Raw genomic sequence first — 15,000 nt, 5'->3', positions numbered from 1 at the left:
ATAACATAAGCCAGTGAGAAAATAGTATTGTATGTAACTACCAAGTGATTTTGGTTGTGAAAGAGGCAGAGCAAAGAAGATTAAAAAGCCTACTCCTGAGTCCAGCAGGTGGCATGGTGGTTAAGGTGCTGGATTCCCACATGGCCAACCACAGTTCAAGTCCCAGACCCTGTGGCTTGAAAACCATGCTGAGTATGTGTATATGCATGCCCAAAATCCCAACAGAAGACTGGAAGAGAAGAATTTGTGGTGTGGCCATCCCATAAGGGGTTGATTTTCACTTTCCCACTCTCTGTCCATCTCCAGCAAGCATGCATACCTTTAGCCAAAAACAAAAAAAGAAGTAAAAACAAAACAAAAACACTAACCCTGGGCCAGCAAGTAGCATGGAGGTGTTTCCATATAACCATTGGAAGTAAAAACAAAACAAAAACACTAACCCTGCGCCAGCAGGTAGCATGGAAGTGTTTCCATATAACCATCTCCATGTTTCAAGTCCCAGACTTGGCAGCTTAAAAATTATGCTGGGTGTGTGTGCATGGGTCCTCAAAATCTCAAGACGAGAATAGAGGAGAAGGGGGTTACAGTGTGGTCGATCCCAGCAGCGGGTTATTTCTCACTTTTTCCCTCTTTTTTTCTCTGGTGAGTGCACACACTCTATAGCAAAAAATAAAGCAAAAGCAAAAAAAAAAAAAAAACAAAAAAAACTAGTTCTGTCTCTGAAGAACTTGGTATTTAGACCTATGCTGAGTAGGCACAGCTGCTAGTGAAGTGAGGTGTGTGCTCCACATTGTCTTCCATCTCTTTCTCTACTGTTGAAATGAATATTCATAAGTGATAAAATGGGAAAGAAAAACAGTCTCTTTATCTTAATATGATTCTATCCCCTTACACACGACAGTTGCTTAGCCAAACATTTCCTTACAAAAAGAACATAATCTCCAATAAATTCTGTTCTCCTAACTGTGATCCCATTTTTTCTTGGTAGCACAAACCTTTGGGATTTATGGTGGTTCGCTGTCTTGTTCAAACACAGTAACATGCTGTGAGAGGCTAGGAGCAAAAAGATAAAAAGGCAGAGTGTGAGTCATGAAAATTTTGGGGGAAAGTGGTGGTGAAAGGTGTATCTATTTAACTCTGGCTTTAGAATACTTCTTAGGTTTGGGACCAGCAGATAGCATAATGACTACGTTGCTGGACTCCCATGTAGTCAACCATGGTTCGAGTCCAGTCCTGGACCCAGTGTCTTAAACTCATGCCAGGCACGTGTGCATGCATGCCCAAAATCCCAAGAGGAAAATAGAGGAGAAGGGACTGCGGCATGGCCATCCACCCCGGAGGGGTAATTTCTCGCTTTCTATCTCTCTGTTTTTATGGCAAGTACGCAGGACCTATAGCAAAAACCTCTCCAACAAAAAGAAAAAAAGAAAAAAAAAAAGAATACTTAGGTTTGCTGGGGTTTCGAGTAAGTGTGAACTATAAAAGTAATAGCCTGCATTAAAGTAGGTGCCATTTATCAAGTGATTATGTAACAATAGCCAGCTACTTGATTTCACCTTGACTGTAGCCAACATCCTGAAATAGTACTTTCCTCCCAATTTTAAAAGGGATTAAAATAAGCCTAAATGAACCAATAGAGCTTGGGTAACCTATACCTCTAGTAAATGGGAGAGGAGAGATTTGAATCTACATGTGATACAAAACTAACTACTCTTTAAGTCATGCCACTTGGTTTTCTAATCTTCCACACCTGAGACAAATGCAAAGGTCACCAAAATTGACTGGAGAATACTAGAAAAGTTAAAAATATGTATTAAGCTACTTGGGGCTTTACATTCTCTAGAAATACTGCAGTAGCTACTTAAATAAGGGAGATAAACAAGGTATGACTGAAGACGTTTCTACGCTTGTACCTGAAAAAATGTTGATAAAATGTGGATAGATTGGCTGCAGAAAGTGCAGAAGAAGTCAGGTCCCATATAGTCGGTCAGGGTTCAAGTCCCACCCGTGTGTGTGTGCTCAGGATCCTGTTGGAATGAAGAATTGGAGGAAAGAGGATTGTGGCTTACCAGGCCTCCTGAGGGGACTCATTCTCTTTCTCTATCTCTTTCTTTTTTTCCACCAGGTATATGTAGAACACCTAGAAATTTAAAAAGAAAAGGAAAAGTAAAAGAAGGTGGAAAATGTGACTAGGCACGTGGAGTACATTTACCTTGAACTAACAGGATACAATGCAAAAATATTTCATCTTTTTTGGGGGGAGGGGGAGAGGTTTTTGCTATGGGGCATGTGCACTCGCCAGAAAGACAGAGAGAGACAGAGAGACAGAAAGTGAGAAATCGCCCCCCAGGGGGGATGGCCACGCCACAGTCCCTTCTCCATTCTCCTCTTGGAATCTTGGGACACACGCACATGCGCCCAGTGTGAGTTTAAGCCACAGTGTCTGGGACTCGAACCATAGTCAGCTTCATGGGAGTTCAGCAACATAGCCATTACGCCAACTGCTGGTCCCAAAATATTTCATCCTAAGGAATAAAAAAGACATAATTCTCAGAAGTAACTAAAAATTACATAACTCTAACATCTGAGATGTTTACTACAAGACTAGATCAAAACAACAAAAATGTATCAATATCTTTATGTTCACCTGGTAATTATTATAAACCTCCCTAAAAATGTAAAGCTATGTATATTAGTCTATTTGTTTAAAACCCTGCATAGTTTTGGCTGGAGGAGGAATATTGTTCAAGACATCTGTCAAAATAGGTTTTATCAAATGATACATTAAATACAACAGACTGCACTTGAACTTCATTTCTATTAGTGTCAAAAAATAATGAAAGAATGTAGTTTGATTTTATAAGTAGGTCATCAGTTTCATAAAGGGCAATGCCTATTATATCTACCATATCAAACCTCAAGCTTTAAACACTGAAAGAGGTTCATCAAGCATCTTATCAATTTCATAGATAGATGGTAAATTATTTTTCTCTAGAGTTTTCTGAACTTTATATAAGCATGTAGTTATTTTCTACCTTTGAAACTAAATTGTATAATATTTATTTTATTGCTAATGCTAAGCAGTTGGTGTTTTATATATCCAATTATAAGATACAATTTACAGAACATGTGGTCAATTATATAATTATACAAAATCATCTGTGTTAGTCCATTATTGTTTTGCTGAACAGAAATTCCAGAGTGAGGGTGATTTATAAAGAATAGAGGTTTCTTTTCTTTTCTTTTTTTTTTTAAAGAATTATTTTATTTTACTTACTTTATTTATTTACTTATTTTTTAATTTGACCAGAAAGGGTCAGAGTGATAAAGCAAGTCGTCAGGTCCGGGACTGGAACTGCGATAAGTCAGGTGGGAGTCCACCTGCCATCCCCAAGAAGAGATGTCTCTTGACATAAAGAGAATAAATAATGATAATAATACAAAAGCATGATGAAAAGCTATTTGATGATGATGATGTCGATAGTAAAGTCTTTGTCTTGACTGATATATATGGTAATCATGTTGGAAAAAGAAAGTAATATACTGTAAAGATATATGTGATTAAATGTAATATTTAAAGCTTATGATAATAATACAATTAAATTACAAAAGAAAATAAAATAAAGAACAGGAACCTTTCAGAAACAAACCATTACCCAAGTCATAGTATAACCTTTCTCTGACAGTGTAATTGAAAATTGGTACCTAAAGGTTTTAGGTAAGTTATTTGAAATCTCTGGTTATGTTCTCTTGAGCACTTACTATAAGACAAATACTGTGCAAGCTGCTTCACATCATTTTTTTTAAATTAAATTCTAACTTCAATATAGTAAAATGCTGGATTTCCTTGATAACATGTTGCATTTCCATGTGTATACAGCTGGATAAATTCTTGTGCGTGTGTTCACCCTCATAAACACCAGGATATTGAATCACGATATTAAAGTCTGTATTCCCATAGAAGTTTTCATCATAGCCTCAAAGCCCTTATCCCACGCCAACATGTAACATTATTCTGACTGCTGTCACCGCAGATTCTGTTTGTCTGTTCTTGAAGTTCATGCAACTGGAATCATGTAGTACATATTACCCTGTACTAAGATGCTTTTGCTTTTTTTTTTTTTCCTGTTTTTAGGTTTTTGCCATAGGGCACATGCGTTCTCCAGAGAGAGACAGAGAGAGGGAGAGTGGGAAATCACCCTGCCTCCCTCAGGGGAGGAGAAGGGGATGATCACTCCACAATCCCTTCCCCTCCATTCTCCTCTGGGGACTTTGGGCATGCACACACACATGCCTGACGTGAGTTTCAAGCTGCCAGGTCTGGGGTTCCGACTGTCATCAGCCATGGGGCGTCCAGTGCCTTAACCACTGTGCCACCTCCTGGCCCCTGGATGGAGATTCTTTTGCTCAACCTTTAGAAAGTGAGAATCATTCATACTGTGTGAATGAATAGTTTCTAAATTTTGTGAATGTGTGAATAAATCACACTGTGTTCCATATGTTGTTATTAAAAAATAGTCATAGGTTCCATTTACTTGTGTTATGAATAAAGCTGCTATGAACAGTCTTCTGAGGAATATGCACTTCTTCCCCTTGTATATCTGTGTACTCTGGATTGAATAGCAGGAGCCTAGGATAGGTGTAGGTTTAGCTAGTAGGTATCACCAAAATGTTCTAGTGTTTGAACCAAGTAACAATTCTAGCCACTAATCCAGAGCTTTTCAGTTTATCCATGTCCTTGCCAACACTGATTATTATTGTCAGTTTACAAATGCCATTTTAATTATTTCAGAAAAATAATCTCAGAAGAATTACAATTCTTATTAAGAAAGTGATATTCTTAGATATTGAAGAGAGTAAGTTGTAAATTCTTATTAAGAAAGTGATATTCTTAGATATGAAGAAAGTAAGTTGCATAGCTGAGATTTGAATATAAGTTTATGTAAAACAAAGCTCTTATCTACTAAACTATAGAACTTGTCTCAAAGCAAAACTAAGTTGTGTAGAGTGGGAATATAATTACTAGAGTCTCAGAATACACATGTTGTTTTTTTTTTAAAAAAAATTAATGACCTCTCATCACAAACACATGAGGCTATTTTGTTTTCTCTTTACAGCAAGAAAGCCATAGTTCATGTTATTTAAGTAGTAAATGAGAGAAAGGGGGAGAATGTTTTACTGGGAAGATGATTTAATTGTACAGATTTTAAAAATATATGTATGTTATCTAAAATTAAAAATTCCAATTCAATTCCAGAGGCCAAAAGTACAAGAAAATTCCTATTGTTTTGTTTTAAAATGGAAAAACATTGACCTCAACCACTAGGCAAGTAAGTTTGAAAATCAATGTTAAAATTATTTCTTTGGGGCTAGCAGGTGGTGTGCTGGATAAGGGCATGGCCAACTATGGTTTGAGTCCCAGACCTGGCAGCTTATTTTCTCTCTTTGGGGCCAGCAGGTGGCGTGGTGGTTAAGGGTGCTGGATTCCCACATGGCCAGCCACGGTTCAAGTCCTGGACCTGGTGGCTTGCTTTCTCATCTTCCCCCCCTCTCCCTTTCTCTCTCTCTCACTCTGTCCCTCTCTGGTCAAATTAAAAGAAATAAATAAAGTCAAATAAAGTAATTCTAAAAAAAATATTTCTTCTACTGCTTACCAATTCAGTCAAAATATGTTCTTCTCTGGGGGAACAGGGTTGACATGCCTTTGTCGCCCTTCCACAGTCATTTCATAGCCATGCACACCTATCAGAAGAGATTTTCGAAACAGTAAGATCATTTTTTTGTGTTTAATTCTTTGACAATGAGTTTGCTATTGGGAAGCTATAAAGTGTTATACATCATAAAAGGCATGTTTAAACTTCAGTTGTAAACAGGAGAAGCACATTGGTGGATAATGAGATTGTGACTGTCTTCATAAATCTACTCACTATCATGATGTGCCCATGAATGGTGAAAGCAATGGTTGTCCCCTCACCTGTTTGTTCTGTGAGTAGTAGTGAATCATCCACACCATAATAGCTTTTGACAGGAGGAAGATAGCCTACACTTAGCAAATATATGAAAGATTTATTTGATATAAATAATCATTTTTCTTTGAAAAGAAATTGCCAGAGGGAATGCACATATACTGGAGAGAGACAGAGAAGGAATGTAAGAAAGCATGAGGAATGGTCATACCATAGTCCTGGATTTTGGGCACTCACCCACATATACCACGCATGTCTCCCAGACCACTAGGTTGAGGTCTCAAGCTGCACAGTCAGCCATGTTGAACCCAGTGCCTTTTCCACCATGCTGTCATCTGGCCCCTTGTTTTTTTTTGTTTTTAATTATTGATTTTAATGAAATGTCCTTCATACAAGGGGTCTTCAAAAAATTCACGAGATAATGTGTATTATGAAAAACTATGTGTAGATTTCACTTTTTTGCACCCAAACTGACAACATTTTAATTAAATTTTTTCCACATACCACTTGAAGTTACATGTATCCCATATAGCTTTTTCTAAGATATTGCAAATTTAGGCCACCTTAAAAGTCCTTCAGAAGCCAAATGGTTAAGTGTAATATGGTACAACTCAGGTGGAAATAATAACATTAAAGTAATGAGAAATCAGGTGTTTTATAAAATGTAAGAAAATTAGGAAATAAAGACTACTGAGTCTTATAAGAAAATGGAAATATAAGAAATAAAGGACTTTAACTTTATTAAAAACAGATACTATAAAACCTTAAAAATTGCCTCATGGTGACTAATATAACTAGAGTAATGATTATTTCAGATTAGCTGTGCAAAATAAGAAAATGTTTATAGTCTAGTTGAGCACATTAACAAAAATAGTTCTTTAACTCCAATAGAGATGCAGTAAGGTCTGTTAAATGACAAATTATTTTTAAGGTGAATGTGATTATATTTTCTTTGTCTTTAACAAAACACATTTACCATCTTAAACCTTTATTTTGAAATCTGGTGTCAGGAAAAGTCACTGATGATCAAAATAGAAATATATTAAAATGTGGTAATTAGGAAAGGTGATTTTTATAACTACTACAGTTTCCTGCATTCATTTGCTAAGCAGATTTTCTTTGAAACAAAAAATATGAGGAAATTATTTAGTTCTAGAGGAAGAAGAACATTAATCTGAAAACTATCGTATATTATGAGTTGTTTCTTCTTAGGAAAAGAAAAATTGTCACAGTACTTTATTTATTTATTTATTTATTTATTTATTTATTTGAGGTGTTTTCACTATAGGGCGCATGCGCTCGCCAGACAGACAGAGACAGAGAGACAGAAAGCGAGAAATCCCCCCCCAGGGGGGATGGCCACGCCGCAACCCCTTCTCCTCTATTCTCTTCTCAGGATCTTGGGCACGCATGCACACGCACCCGGCGTGAGTTTTAAGCCACCGGATCTGGGACACGAACCGCGGTGGACTACGGGGGAGTCCAGCGACATAGCCATTCCACTAATTGCTGGTCCCAGTCACACAGTAGTTTAGACTACAACTCTAGGACTGATCCTTAATTCTTTCTTTGTTTTCATTCACCAAATCAACAAGTTCTGTTGATCCTACCTTTTATCTTTTTTTTTTTTTTTTTTTTTTCTTGAGAGACTTTTGCTATAGCATATGTGACCTTACTGGAGAGACAGAGAGACAGAAAATGAGAAATTACCCCAGAGAGGATGGCCATGCTACAGTCCCTTCTCTTCCATTCTCCTATTTGTATTTTGGGCACACATGCACACACTCCTGGCATTAAGTTTTAAACTGGCAACTCTGGGACTCAAATCACATGGGAGTCCAGAGACGTAACCACTACACCATCTGCAGGTACCAATCTTACCTTTTTTTCTTTTTTCTTTTGAGATCAGCCAGTCATATTTAATCCAAAACAAGTAGTACCATGAATCAAATTTCCCTGAAAGGGGAATTTTATTGATGATTTCATTCTCTCACAAATAGACCAACTGTAATCAAATGAGGTGAACATTCACCTCAGGATCCTTCCTAATAGGAAAGATGAGGCTTAGAAATGGATCACTTGACACTTTCTCTTCTTATCTGCCCCCAGTTCACAATGCTTACGTCTCTTAATAGCCGGCATTCTCTTAGATCTGCAATTGGGCTCAACACGTTCAAGCCTCTGTACAGTCTTCTTTGTAGTTTTTGCCTTTTTCTGGAAAATAGGCTTAGTCTATCCACCATAGCCACTCTGCTTCCTGTCATAATGCCCTTTCTCTGAGCTCACAGAGAATCTTTGTGCTTTTTGTACTATGTCACTTTATGAGGTTGGTGCTTGCCACACTTCTTACAGAGGGTCCAGTGGATTTTAGGGACATTCACCATGCTTGCGGGCCTGCTATCTGCACAGAAAGAGAGCCCAATCTTACCTCCTTCTATTCCATATCCAGTCAGTTTTCAGTGGCTCCAAAGCTACCGAGTGCTTGGATTGCAACCACAGCATTCTAGCAAGACCTCCTGCTTCTGCTCTAGGCTGCCTCCAGAATATTTTCACCACATCTATCAGAATAATCCTTATAAAATGTAAACCGTATTAGGTGATTCTTCAGCTCTCAAATCCCAATGACTTTAGGTCTGGAGTTGCTACTTTATATCTGGAAAGTGCCAGACAATAAGTATTTCAGACTTTGTGGTTCACATGCAGTCTCTCTCTGTTACAACTGATTTTTCCTTTATTGTTGGTGTTTTGTTAACAAATATTTACAAATGTAAAATAAATAAGTAAACATTTAGGCTCACTGCCAAGACAAGTCCATAGTCCAGTTACAGTTTTTTTTTTTTTTTTTTTTTTTTTTCACTTCTAAGACCCAGTTTAGACCAAAAGGCCTTATGTGACCTCATCTATACCTGGCAACTGCTCCGATATCTCCCAGGGGGTTCGCTCATCATCCTTGGTGCTTAAACTACATTAACCTCTTGCTCTTTCTCAATCAAACAAAACATTTTCTTCAATAAAGCTTTTGCACTTGATGTTCCCTTTGGTTATTTCCAGATAATCCCATGACTGACATTTCACTTTCTTCAAGTTTGTGTTTAAATGTAACTTCTAAGAATACCCTTCCTATGGACTCATCTGAAGTAGCACTCCCAGTCAGTATTTATTAACTTACCTTGGTCCGTTTTTCTTTAAAGACCTTAATAAAATATATTCTTATTAATTTATCTCCTCTTTCTCTTTCAAACCTGATCAGACTGCTAAATCCTCTATGTGTATGGATTTTAACTGTCACATTCATTACTTATTAAATAAAAAAGTCATGAGACCAGCAGTTAGCATAATGGCTATGTTGCTGGACTCCCACATAGTCGACTGCAGTTCGAGTCCTGGCTTAAACTCACGCCGGGCATGTGTGCATGTGTGCCCAAGATCCCGAGAGGAGAATGGAGGAGAAGGGATTGAGGTGTGGCAATCCCCCCTGTGGGGCGATTTCTCACTTTCTGTCTCTCTGTCTCTCTCTGTCTGTCTGGAGAGTGCACGTGCCCTAAAGCAAAAGCCTCTCCAAAAAAAAAAGTCATAATATAGTTGCAATAAATGTATATCAAATATACGATAAGTAAATACATTAATTCATGAATTTAATGTTAAAGATAATTATCATTTATTTTGCATTTAATTCTGGGGATGATTTCAATAACTCCATATAGACTTGTTTAATTTAAATATTGCAATTTAGGTTCTAAAGCATGAAAGAGTATCTGAGGAATGTAATTTAGTAGTGAAATTCTATGATGTTAACAACTTACTTGCAAATTATTTAGGGGAAAATATATATATAGGGTCTTTAATAATTTCATGGAAAATGCATATTATAAAAAAGAAAAAAAAATTATGCATGGATTTTTTTCTTTAAATCACACCAAGCCAGCAGATGGTATAGCAGCTATGTCACTGGACTCCCAGCAGATGGTATAGCAGCTATGTCATTGGACTCCCACATGGCCAACCATGGTTCAAGTCCCAGATCCAGTAGCTTGAAATGCACCAGGCACATGTGTGTGCATGCTCAACATTTTGAGAGGAGAAGGGAGGAGAAAAGATTGTAGTATGACCATTCTCATTGGGGGGTGATTTCTCACTTTCCCTCTCACTATGTCTCTCTCTCTGCCTAGTGAGTACACGTGCTCTAAGACAAAAATCTACAAAGAAATTGTAACAAACATACTTTATTCCATTTTTCATGTATTTTGAAGTCCCTTTACATATCTACATCTAATTCACCATTTGCTGAATATGTGGGTGTGTATGGAGAGAGTACAAAAAGACAATATGCAGCAAAATATTTAAAAATTAATTAAGTCTTGGTTAAAGTATACATGGCATTTTTTTTTTGTAGTTTTAAATTTTTTTCACAATAAAATGTTCAGGAAAATGTGTACTGGTAACTCTGGAGACAGATTATACATTTTTTTTCCTCAACTGTATTTATTAATTTATTTTTATTAGAAGCAGACAGTAAAGAATGAACACTTAAATTACCAAAGCTAAAAGATGCTCTTTGAGTGCAGTCAGCAATTTTTTTTAACTGTGTAGTTAAAACTAGTATATGTCTTTGGGATAGGCCATTTCAGTAGGTGCTTTTAATTATATTGACAAAAATATGCAACCCATTTCAGATTATGCTTTTGAGGGGGGTGCATCTGCTCATCAGAGAGAGAGAGAGAGGAAGAGGTAAAGTGAGAAATCACTACCTAGGAGGATGGACACACTGCAATCCCTCCTCTTTTATTCTCCTCTCGAGATTTTGGGCACATATACCCATGTACCCAGTGTGAATTTTGAGCCACTGGGTCTGGGACTCAAACCTTGGTTGGCCATTTGAGAGTCCAGCACTTTAACCACCACACTACCTCCAGGCTCCAGATTATACTTTTAGTAGAGTTGTATCATATATTATTCTGTCAGTTGATTGACCAAGTTAAAGTTAAATCAACTACATAATGCATTGTCCATGTGAGGACATTGAGGGCAGTAAAAGATAGTAAGAAAAAAATTAAACTGATTATATGAGTTTACAAATCATACTTGATGTCATTATATTAGTAGACCTTATAATATACTCTTATAGTTCATTTAAATAGTCAAATTGTTTTTAAAATGAAAAAATAAAGAAAACAATGTCAACATTCTTTAGGGCAAACAAAAAAAAAACTCGGAAAAAGAAAAACAAAATATCTTTCTTTATATTGTTCATCTAAAAGAAAAACATAGCTAAATAATAATAGTCTTGGTGTATTTTCATGTACCTTAATCTAGTCCTTGATAAATCATGTTTATATTTATTTACAAAATATGTTTTAAAATACTTTTATAATTCTTCATTTCTGTACTAAATAACTTTCATTCTTCTAACTTGTATTTTATGATTAATATTTATGAAATTTGTGACATCCTTGATTACTTTCCTCTGTAGACCATTTATTTGTGATTGAGAAAATCCTTTCTATAATTTCTAAAATAAGCTCCAAACAAACACCCCTAAATGGAGGAAATGGAAGGTAATCTCAATACTATTTTTTCATATTGAAATTTGTAAACAATTTAATATGAATATTTTCAGTTACTGTTCTTTTTTTCTATTCAGTGAACTTATTTACAACAAATATTTTTACATAACAAATTTAATATAGGTTGCTTCTATTTGTGAGTGTTTCGAATGTTTTCACGAACTTAGAGATAACAAAAATTAGGAATCTATCAAGTTTTTCTGTTCAAGTAAAGAAGATATTTTATCTAAATAAAAATGTGTGCTCCATCAAACCCTGTGAGGGATGCTTTCTCTGTCTGTTTCTCTAGGAATAAATAATTGTTTTTTTAAAATTATTTATTTAATTCAATTTGTCATTATTTTTGTTTAATTTGACCAGAAAGAGATAGAGAGAGAGAAAAGGAACGTGAGAAAGCAAGCCACAACCAGGTCTGGGACTCAAACTGTGGTCAGCCATATGGGAGTCCAACATCTTAACCACCACAGCACCTGCTGGTCCCAGGAATAAGTAAGCTTAAAAAGTAAAGAAAATGTTACTCATTAACCTTTTATCATTTATGTATTAGGTTTTATTTATTTACTAGAGTTTTTGTTTGTTTGTTTGATTTTGTTTTTGCCATAGGGTACCTGCACTCACCAGGAGAGGAGAGAGAGGAAAAGTGAGAAATCAACCACGAGGCGAGACTGGACAGGCCACAGTACCTTCTCCTCCATTTTTCTCTTGAGATTTTGGCCATGGCCATGCACATGCACACACAGACATACACACACATGCACATGCACACACCCGGCATGCTTTTCAAGCCATCAAGTCCAAGACTTGAATCACAGAGTCATGTGAATCCAGTGCCACTTGCTGGCCCGACCTTTTAATTTTAGCTTAATCCCTCTTCATTTTGTAGAGTCACATTGATATTTCTCTTTTTTACTGTCTTTACTTTTAAAAACCAAAGTATACGAGAAGTTCCAAAAGCTGATATATTTGCTGTCACACTCACTGAATTATTTTAATAAAGATTCAAAGCTAAATTTTTAAAACAAAAAAACAATAATTTCAGAGTTCTAATTTATAAGATTCAATAACAGTTTAGGGCACCAAAGTTGATTTACAAGTGATTCATCAAAGGCAAAAACACTTCCTAAATCTGATAAATAATGAACTGCAGGGCAGGTAAGTAGTATGGTGGTTCAGGCACTGAACTCCCGCATGGCCAACCACAGTTTGAGTCCTGGACCTGGCGACTTGCTTTCTCACTTTTCCTCTCTCTCTCTCACTCTGTCTCTCTCTGGTCAAATTAAAGTAAATACATAAATAAAGTTAAATAAGATAATTCTTTAAAAAAGATAATAATGAGTTCCAAAGAGACAAAGTGCATTCTACCTTATATTTGTTTTGTTTTCATTATTATGTAATTCACTAGCTCTGTGCATATATATATATATATTCATATGATAATTTCTATTAAATTTCAAGTACATTTTCACTTTGTTAGTTCTTTAATGTTTAATTTAGTTAAACATTATTTTTTTTGTGGGGGGGAGAGGTTTTTACTATAGGGTTCGTGCACTCGCCAGAGAGAGACAGAGAGCCAGAGTGTGGGAAATCACCCCCCAGAAGGGATGGCCACGCCCCACAATCCCTTCTCCTCCATTTTTCTCTTGGGATCTTGGGCACGCATGCACATGCACTTGGTGGGAGTTTAAGTCACCGGGTCCAGGACTCGAATTGCAGTGGTCTCCATGGGAGTCCAGCCAAATAGCCATTGCACCAACTGCTAGTCCCCTAGTTAAACATTATTTTTACCATGATTCTGTGTTAAAGTACAAATTTATTAATATTACCATGACAAAAGCAAATTATTTTACCTTAAATAATTATTTAACTGAGTTTCTATCTGAATTATTATGTGAGAATTTTACATCCAATTGATGGAATTTCAAAAATGTTTACTTTGGTTTCTGAATTTTATGGAATTAATTAATCCATTATTGAAATTAAATATTCTATTCAACATGTATGATAAGTGGTGTTATTTAAAATCTTTAAGGTTTTTGTGTGTATTAATGGAACCAGTATCTATGTTTTAACTTTTTGTGGGTATATGTAAGAAATGTCAGAATCAAAAATGATCACATTTAAACTTGAAAAAGTCATTTGACTTAAATAAAATACCGTTCTTTATAATTGCTATAGAAATATACTTTATGCAGCTGCGTGTGTTAAATTTTTGGTTTATGGCACAGCGTTTTTATTTATTCATTTATTTTTGAGAGGTTTTTGTCTGACGGCATGTGTACTCACCAGAGAGGCAGAGACACTGAGAGGAAAAGTGAGAAGTCACCCCCTGGGGAGTACGGCTACACCACATTCTCTTCTCATCCATTCTACCCCAGGGATCTTGGGCACCCAGCAGTCTCTTTAATAAAGCCATTGACTTCTGTAATTGATGCTATTGGTTCTTCACAATTTTATCTGTTTCTTCTACTTTGTACATGGGCAGTGTTAAGTACAGTGAATATCAACATACATTATGTAGAAGCAAGATAATATTCATTGAGTTTCTTGAGAAACAGAGATTTATTAGGTCGTCGGACAAGTCATGACATAGTTGTCTATGCAAAAATGCATTACGACTATTCTGACAACCTAATAATTTTTAATTTTTATTACATATGCTGTTTATTTTTGAGGGGGGTTGTCTATTTGTTAATGTGGAAAAGGTTATGGCTAAAAAGCAAAAAAAAAAGCACTGAAACACTAAATAAGTAAATATTCATTGTAGATTTATACCCAACAATAAATAAGTCTTGTGTTGGTCTAAGAGTACCATAAACGCAGAGGACCTGGGCTCACAGCTCAGAATACCGCTCATACTACTACTCCCTTTGAACAGTGGAGAGTCCTAGACACTGGGAAATATTGATGAGAGTAATCTGTTACTAGAAAGGATCAAGAAAAGAGAGATGTATCTTACAGTTTATTTACACATGCCTTCAGCTAAGAATGCGGTTCTCCATTTGTGTGTTCACAGCTGGAAGTACACAGCAAGGATCTAACAAAATAATCCTGCTTTGTTTTTACGTAGCTATCAATAATACTGTACTTTTATATCACTAGACAATCCTAACTTTAATACTATCATTCTTCCTTAAAACATTTGACAACATTTCTAAAATAGGACATTATATAATGTAAAATATGCAACATTAAGAATTGGGTTCTAATACTAATAATATAACTGAACAGAGTTAGGGTCAGGCTAAATGACAGCTGTTCAAAAACAAACTGCCTCCTCTCTACAGTAATAATACAAATATAGAACTGGCCTCATAGCACAGTGTTTTAGGGAGCTGGATCCTACATGGCCAACTGTGGTTCCAGTCTCAGCCCTGGCACATCCGGTGCATGTACATGTGTGCCTAAAATCCTGATGGGAGGGAGAAATGGAGGAAAAAGGATTGCATCATGATCATGGCCCACTGGGGGGC

At 36.2% G+C, this 15,000-nt stretch overlaps 1 pseudogene; it reads left to right on the top strand.

Moving 5' to 3' along the window:
* Window positions 1-8,348: 8,348 nt before the first annotated feature.
* The window catches only part of LOC102470514 (sialomucin core protein 24-like), a 10,814-nt pseudogene continuing 4,162 nt past the window's right edge, over window positions 8,349-15,000 (top strand).

Source organism: Tupaia chinensis, unplaced genomic scaffold (genome assembly GCF_000334495.1).
Source record: "Tupaia chinensis unplaced genomic scaffold, TupChi_1.0 Scaffold000118_1, whole genome shotgun sequence".
Lineage (NCBI taxonomy): Eukaryota > Metazoa > Chordata > Mammalia > Scandentia > Tupaiidae > Tupaia > Tupaia belangeri.
This window is presented reverse-complemented; position numbering and strand designations above follow the sequence as displayed.